Source organism: Furipterus horrens, unplaced genomic scaffold (assembly GCF_987537825.1).
Source record: "Furipterus horrens unplaced genomic scaffold, mFurHor1.1.pri manual_scaffold_13, whole genome shotgun sequence".
Taxonomy (NCBI): Eukaryota; Metazoa; Chordata; class Mammalia; order Chiroptera; family Furipteridae; genus Furipterus; species Furipterus horrens.
In genome coordinates, this window is record NW_028327183.1 from 44,967,451 (window position 1) to 44,976,032 (window position 8,582).

Sequence of the window (8,582 nt, forward strand, 5' to 3'; positions counted from 1 at the left end):
TGTGGCTGCAAAGGGACCTCCTAAGAGTGACCAAGTGATAAATGCCAGGCTCCCGATCCAGCAATCCCACTTTCAGGAGTTTTCCCCACAGGCATACCCACTTCCCAGTGAGACACGCAGGCGCAGGCCTTGCATCTCTGCACACAAAAGCTTCGGCAGCATCTCCCCGCACACATCGGGTCCAGGGGATTCACCCGCTCCGTGGAACACCATGCAGCCAAGAAAAGGCGGGAGGAAAGCCTCCGAGTGCGGTGCCGTAGGGTCTCCCAGGGAGGGGAAGAGCAAGTCCCGGGCAGAACAATGGGAAGAGTGGGCTGCCCTCTGTGCGGTGAATAGTTTTAAAGACATATGCACAGATATAAATGCGCATGCACCGAACATGAAGGCTGAAGAGTTGCCCTGGAGAGGCAAGCTGGGCCCCAGGGACGCCAGGGCAAGCGGGCAGGGAGACTTACTGCTTTGAATGTGTCCCAAGTGAATGGGTCACTTAGAAAAGGAAGAAAGAAGTTGCCTCCTCCTTGGAGACTTCCCAGACCACCCAGACAGAGCTCATCAAATCCCACACAGCTTACCTAGCCCTGAAAACAACGCTTACCTCCTCCTGGACGGGGTCCCAATGTCGCAACCGAGCCCCAGGGCCCCGGCACACAGTAGGCCCTCAGGAAGTTTCCCTGGGAACAGTTAAACAAAGGCCCCCTCTCCTGCGTCTTCTGCCAACAGAGCCTCGCCGCCATAAATACACAACTCGACACAAAACTAATTGTCACCAAACTAGAAATGTCTTGGGAAACATTCTCTCTCTCTCCCCGTTGGGGAAACTTGCATGTCACTGAGACACAAAGGCGTCAGTCAATGGGGACAAAACTCTAATGGTGGTACTCCAGGCAGGGGAGAATTCTAGAGAAGGAACGAGGAGGGACTCCTTGGGGACCATTCAACCAAACATTTCCCATGTGTCCCTAGTGTGATGCGGCCTACGCTGGGGTGCCAACTCTCAGGCAGGCCCTCCACCCTCACAGGGGACAAACTCAACACGAACAGTGACTAATGGGGGAGGCCATTCCTTCTGATGGGGGGAACACTTGACATGGTGGATGTGCAGTTCGGGAACTCACTATTGCTACTAAGAGGGTGCCTGGTGGGGGGAAGGCCCAAAAGAGAGCAGGGCAAGATAGCCAGGCCCCCCACCCCTCTCCCCTGCAGGGCAGGAGAGGGAGAAAGGCAGCCCCTCGGTTGCTTTCCAACTCCAGGACGCCTGGAAAGGAATGCCATGTTTTCCTGTTTCCAATTAACTTCCCCACCAGCAGCCCTCTGCATTCTTGGAGCCAGGAGTCAGGACAGCTACAGGGGAGAGCTGGGAGGGCTGGCGGGAACTCTGCTGGTGGCAGGGCCTGGGCCACCCTCCCCACACCCGGGGGCCTCTCCCACCAGGCCCCAGGGCTTGGTGCTGACCCCTGGCCCTTCCACAGCCACTTGAAGGGAGAAGGGGAGAAGACCCCGCATCCCCAGGGAAGGCTGGGGAAAGCCCCAGACGCCTCTGGGAAGGAAGTCAGTAGGAAAGGGGGCGGGGCACAGGCCTGTCCCTCTTGGGCCTTACTCATGCTCCCCTCCACCCCCCCCCAAAAAAAATCCTTTCTTACTTTCGGTAACATTCAGCCTGGAGAAGCCTATAACCCCCCTTCTCCTACCCACCCAGGAATTATTACTACCTATGCCTATCATCTCAGGAAGGAAGATATTTGCACATCAAGGTGAGGACAGCAGTTGGGGGGTCAGTAAGAGCTCCTTCAAAATGTCTCTCCCCAGCTCTGCTGACAAACATGGAGTCTCACTCCCTGCCTCCCCTGGCCATAAACAGGCTTCCCCTGAACTCAGTTTCCCCATCTGTAAAACGGCAAGACCACCTGCGTCACCTCCCTCACTAGGGATGCGAGGCCCTCCCCAGCCCCTCTCCCTCACCCAACCCCCCAAAGTTGATTCAGCACCAGTGAATGCTCAAGGGGGAGGGTCCCAGGTCAGAGGTGGAAGGTGTTTGTCACCTAGGTGGAATTATCTACAGGAGGGCCTCAGCCACCACAGGGAAATCCTCAGGGGTGGGTGCCTTCTGCGATCACCCTAAAATGTCCAGCGCCCCTAGCGCTCCCCACCCTACACGCACGCCACATCCCATGTGCTGAATGAGAAATAAAGAACGCATTTGGATAATATTTTCACCCCCCTGCAGGTCAGCTAAGGGAACTATAATTATCCGCATCTACAAAAGAAGAAACAGAGAACAAGGGAGTGAAATGACCTGCCTAAGGTCACAGAATGGTGGCAGCAGGAGTGTGACACCCAAGCGCAGCGGAGAATGGGCTGGTAAGTTCTCCACCAGCTGCATCAGGGCAGAGTGATGACCAGGTCCCCAACAGCTCAGCTTCCCTCCCTGCAGGGCTGAGCAGCAGCAAGCCAGGGCAAGTCCCCGCTCAGGCGGAGGAAGAGGAGGAGGAGGATGACAGTGGGGCTGGCTCCTGGGCGCCCCCCAGCCAGGCCTGGGACCCCCTCCCCTCTCCCCTGACTCACACACTTCCACTGCTGCGCTCCCACGGGCAAATGCTCTTCTTCAGCCACAGGTGAAACGATTCTGCCCTCAGCCCAGCTTCAGGTGCCCCTTACCCCCTCCCAAAACCAGCGCTCTGACTGCTATTGAGGTATTAACTACATGGGACCCACGACAACTGAAATCAAAGGGACCAAGTGTCAAAGGGCGGTACAGCAGAACCTAACGGTTTTGAGTTTAGTTGGAGAAACGCGAGAGGGTTACAAATTGGGGCTGTGTGACCCTGGGCAAGCCACTTAACCTCTCTGAACCTCCACTAGCCTTTCTGCAAAACGGACTGATTAACACTGCCTACTTCCTCCTCCAGTTGTGGCCAGAGTACAGGGCGCTTAGCGGCAGCCATAATGCTCCCTGGGTAGGGGGCTGAGGTCACTTCCAACCTCTGAGAGTGGGAGAGCTATGGGGAAGGGAGGTGGGGGAGGCCAGTGAGCCCCCTAAGTCTCACCTGACACCCACACATGGGAAGGGGGGTAGCTCCTGAGCCGGCACCGCCCCTGTTCTCCCGCCACCCCTGAGGGCAGACTGCCCCCGCCCCGGGTGAGAATTTGAAAGCACTCAGGACTTATCGCAAATCTCAGGCCTCGGAGTCTCGGGTGTTGCTACAAACTACTTCCCAGACAAGCGCCCTCAGAAGGGAGGCGCGAGGGAAGTGCGGACGCTCAGCACAAGCCCGGACCCCGGTTCCACTGCCGGGGAACCGTGTCACCAAAGGGGCTGCTGCTCCGGACTGCAGGCTGGGCACAGACCGCAGCCCCCCGCCCGGGGACCAGCAGGGCTAGGACCTGTCACCCCCCCCGCCCCCCCCCGGGAGCTGACACCGCGGCCTCTGACCCCACCTCCCGGGAAGCTCAGCAGCTCAGAACCACAAAGCAAAACAAAGGGGCGCGGAGAGGAAGAAGCCACAGTGCCTTCCAATCACCGTTGGCGCCCGCTTCTCCGCTGGCCGCCGACCAAGGCCCGGGCGGTCCCCGGTCCCTTGTCTCCCCGCGGCCGCCGCTGACAGCAGCCGGGGAAGCAGCCGAGGGGCAGCCGGGGATGGGAAAACCAGATGGCTCCATCCCTCCTCCCTCCCTCCCTCCCGATGCCCGCGGCCTGGCCGCCCTCCGCAGGGGCCCGACTCGCCCGGGCTCACCCCAGGGAAAGGGTTGCCTTTGTCTAAAGGTCACCACCCGAGCGCGGTGCCCGGGCTGGGCCTGGTGCCTCCCATTCCCGGGCCGAGGGGGTGGCGATGGGGGGCCGCCCCAAATCCCGGGAGGTGACAGGGGTAAGGCTCAGCGCCCTCCTCACGGTTCCAGTAACGGCCCCCCTCCGGGACCAGCCCGCCCGCCGGGGAGGGGGTCAACTCCTTTCACTACTGGGGGGTGGGGGACCAAGTCAAGTCCTTTCATTGTTTAGGGGCGATGGGAAGGGGGAGACCTGGTGGCCTCCTTCCACACCCATCCCTCCCCAGCTTGCCGGAGGCCCCGTTCCTCCCTGGCACCCCCGGGAGGCATTTGGGGAGGGGGCGCAGGAGACAGGCGAGAGGGGGAGATGAAGGCTCTCCGCCTCCGGCCGCGAAATCACCATCCGCTGCCCCGTTGCCCTCTTCGGCCCCGAAAGGCGGGGAGCAGGGCGAGGGGAGGGAGCCCCTGAGCCGGGGGAGGGGGTCTCCCCGCCCCTCCCCCCGTGGAACGTTAGGTCTCGTTTCTCCGCCGCTCCATTGTATCCCCGGCAGCCGGCGGGAGGGCCGGGGAAGCACCGGGCGCCGGCTTTGGGCAGGGGAGCCGGTGGGGGGGTCCCCGCAGAATCGGGGCGGCGGTGATGGTGGGAGAGACGTGAGGGGTGGGGGGCTGCCGGGGGCGGTGGGCGCCGAGCAAAAAAAGAGGCAGCGGGCGCTGCGCCCCGGTTGGGGGGCTGAGTGTGTGAGTGCCGGGGGGGTGGGTTTGGCCCCGGCTCCGGCTCCCCCCACACACACCCTCGCCTCCAACCCCCACTCCCCCTTCGCTTTTGCGCCCTGTCACAGCCCCGACTCGCAGGTAGAGAGAGTTAAGAGATTTAAAGAGAAATTGCTACATTGTGAGAAACTCACCCTGATGTTTGAGCAGCCGTCGGCGCGGGGTCTCCGAGACGGCCCCGCACGGGCTGCACAGGGAGGACCCAGAAGGGGCCGACCGGCCGGGCCGGTCAGCGCACTGCCTGATCGCATGGCGGCCGCCCGGCAGCCTCCGCCGGGTCCCCGCCGCCGCCCCGCGCCGCGGCCCGGGCGCCCCGGCCCCGCGCCCGCTCTGGGGAGGACCCCTCGGGTTTGCAAAAAAATATATATATATTTTTAATTACATGCAAAAGGGAAAAAAACCTTTACTGGTTTTGTGTTCCGCCCCCCCTTCTCCTCCTCCTCCTCCCTCCGCCCGTACCGGGGGAGGGGCCTGGGGAAGCCCCGCCCGCGCTCGGCAAACCGGCCCGGGCTCCCGGCGCCGAGCGGCGGGCCCGCCAGCGAATGGGAGGCTGCGGCCGCCCAGGGGGGGGGGGCCTTCGCTCCAGCACCGCCCCCTCCCCAGCCCCAGTCCCGGGGGTTTGGGGGCGCACCTTCCCAGACTTCGCTGGAGTCCTGCGATTGCTTCGAACAACGCTCCGGGTTGGGAGGGGGAAAACTAAAGGGATTCGCGCTCCCAGACCCCGGGCGCCCAGCCCAGCTGGGGAGGGGGTCGCCGTGCAACAAGGGCGCGCCCCCGATTCGGGGGACGGTCGCCTGGCGGGAGGACGCAATGGTTTGAAAAGGTAGCGGGAGTCGCGGGTGAAGGAGGGAAGGTCCCGCAGGTGGAACCGCGAAGGAGCCGGGAGTTTGAGCCGTCAGGGTGGAAGGCGGCGGGGACTTTGGAGCGACTGCTGGGACGCCGGGCCGACTTGATCACTCACCCGGGTTGGATCTTTGCCGAGCGGCGACGGCCTCGCGGAGGGCGCCGGGCCGGCTCTGCTGCAGAGCCTCCTCCAGGCCTCCTGAGCCGCGCTGGTGGGGCTCCCAGAAGCCCCGGGTTGCCGCGGTGCTGGGTCCGTTTCCGCCGCACCTGGCCGTAAGCGCTTCGCGGGCGGGACACTTGAGATTCTCGCGTTCATTCGAAGAAAGCACGGTGAGCGCCTACTGTGTGCCCGGTGCGGGGTTGAGGGCCCGGCGGGGACTCAGCCCGGGCCTGCCCTCCCGGGGCGCACAGGCTCGGGCACTTGGTGTTTTTTTAGTACATTCCGTCTCCCCGGTGCCTAGAAAAGTTCTGTGCACACACACAGAAGCTGCTCAATAAATATATGTTGAATAAATGAGTGACTGAGACATATCTGCAGTTTTTGAGCTTTAGCATTTATCCTAGTACTTTTGTGGTACTACTCATACTTTTTTTAATGTTTTTTTATCCTTCTTTTAAAAAAGATTTGTTAAGAGACCACGTTGGTTAAGAACCCTGACTCAAGCCAGTGAGCTCTTGGTTCACATCCTGCCTCTGTCACTTCCTTGCTGTGTGACCTTGAGCAAATTGCTTCACCTCTTTGGGCCTCCATTTCCTCATCTTTAAATAATAAACCTCACTTAATAGGGTCATTAGGAGGAAATGAGCTCTCGTGGAGAGAGCAGCAGGAAGTGCCAGATTAGTGCTGGCTGTTGTTATTATTATATAAAAAAGAAACTATCAATTACAAAAGTGAACACATTATGGGTTGCCCCAAACATGAGAGAGTGGGAAAATCTGTAACAGTGTGCTGGAGGTATGTGACCCTTCCGGGAACAGCAATAGATACACTTTTTGTGTAGTTTGCCCGTCCCTTGGCCGTGATTGAACTCCACCTTGAGTATTCATTAGTGCCAAGTACAATGTTACCTACTGGGAAGAAGCCTTTGATAACCCCTCATTGGAGGCTTTTAGTTACTCCCATCTTACAGTGTGTAGAACCAAATTGGCCCCGAGAGGGGAAGTGTTTTGCCCAGGGTCACAACCAGGAAATGGGACCTGATCTGAGCTGGGTGGCACTTGTGTCTCTCATAGCTGCCAGCCCTTGGGGTAATCAGAACTTGAGGCATTAGGGGGTGACTGTCCAGGTTTATTCATTCAGGAAGTAATTTTTTAAGTATCTAGTGTGTGCCAGCCATATAGTAGAGACCAAGAGCACCCTGGTTCCCACCCCCACCCCCAACACACGCACAGTCTATTAGGGGACATAGACAATGAGCACATGAACAAACAGGTCATGGAGCCTTGGCTTCTCTCCACCCTCCACAGTAGGTCCCAGGTTTCTGGGTACACCATGGTATCCTTCACCCCTAGAATGGTGCCTGGCACCAAGAGTTCAAGAAAGCTCTAGGTCCGCCGGATAGATAAACAATACCCACCCTCCCATAGGCATACCTGATCTCTTGGGGAGATGATCTTGAGGCCATGCCACTTGGAACTAGCCTGGCTGGGTGTGACGGAAGCCAACACATAGCCAGTCCCAAACCTTGGCTGTGAAAGCCCTGAGAGATTAAATGTCCAAGGCCAGTGTAGGGTCATTAGGGGCTCAACTGGAAAGAGAACTGCTGTCCTTTGGGTGTGACACACCCCTTCCTTTTAAGAATCAGGTGCAAGTTGTGGGTTTCAGGTTAACCGGGTTGGCAGTGAGAATCAGGTTAATCCATTTGCCCCAAGGCTACCCAGCCAGGGTGGGGACTAATCCAGTATGCTTAGGTATTGTCACCAACTTTGTCTCTGAGTCACCAAATGAACCTAGGGTAGGTTGCTTCTTCAACTCCAGTTTCCATCTACCCACTGGGAATGTATAGTCAGACACCAAAATCTGCCCCCACACATTTTATTATGAACATTTTGAAACACGGGAAAGTGGAATATAGTGAAACCTAAATACCCACCACCCAGATTCACCTTTTACACTAATTGCTTCGTCACATCTGTGCATCTATCCATTCATCAAATCCATCTCTTTTGATGCCTTTAAAAGTAAGGGGCAGACATTGTTTACCCTCCCCTGATTAGATCGTTAACCAGGTAATCCTAACTAACTCCTTGCTGTGATAAACAGGACTAATAACAACCCCCTGGGCTGGGCACTGGCTTTCATTTAAATCTCAATTCTATCCTCTTTTTGTCAAAAAGAAACAGGTTCAGAGAGGGTAAGAAATCATATTAAGGTCACACAGCTGGGGGTTCAAATCCAGCCCTGTCAGTTCTCAGGGTCCAGACTGAAGACTACAGAGAGGATGAAATGGGGCAATGGACATGTCCTTTTGAGACAAGGACAGAGCAACATACAGAGGTAATGTATTAGGACCAGAGAAGATGCATCCGCCCTTCCTCAACCAGGAATTATGCTGTGACTCTGGGCTCCTGGTACAGGGGCTTTGCCTGCCAGTTTGAGACTTAATTCCATGAATCATACTATTTGCTAACATAAGGCTGTGCAGGCAAAGAACACGTGACAAATGCTTGCTGACTGAATAAAGGGTTCAAAAAAAAAAAAAAGTTTGCTGTGAAGCAAAGGGTTTCTCCCATACGCCCTTGCTGCCATTCAACGAACATCACCCTAGACATTGGACCTACGATTATGAAAACCTTATGTCTCAACATGACCTTGGCTTTCTGGGTCCCTCACTTCAATAATGGATTGTTTAAACTATAACCGTGCAGCTAAAAAAGACCTCTATTTGCTGTAGAAGGATCCAGTACGTTGGAGAACTAACCTGTCTCTTCCCAGGGGTCTGATGTCATTTTCCATATCCAGCACAATGGCTCCAAGACCCTCTTCCCCTCCTCACGCTCCAGCCCGGAGCGCCCCCTTCCTCACAAGTGCCACAGCGTTTTCTGTCCTATCCACTCTCGTTCTAGTCCTTCTGCTCCCCAGCCTCAGCTCTCCCAACCAGGTCCCCTTCGCTTCTAACTACGCGTTGCACCTCCTACCCGCCCAGCAGCTCAGCTCCTACCGTGCAGGACCCTGATCAATATTTAGCCTGATCGCCCTCACTCTA

General features: G+C 57.5%; 1 protein-coding gene across 1 annotated transcript in view; it reads right to left on the bottom strand.

Moving 5' to 3' along the window:
• The window catches only part of BICRA (BRD4 interacting chromatin remodeling complex associated protein), a 77,245-nt gene extending 72,492 nt beyond the window's left edge, over window positions 1-4,753 (bottom strand). Inside the window, exon 1 of the mRNA XM_090260334.1 lies at window positions 4,668-4,753. The gene's annotated coding sequence lies outside the window, so the exon portion shown is untranslated. The remainder of the gene's footprint in view (window positions 1-4,667) is intronic.
• Between the last annotated feature and the right edge of the window lie 3,829 nt (window positions 4,754-8,582).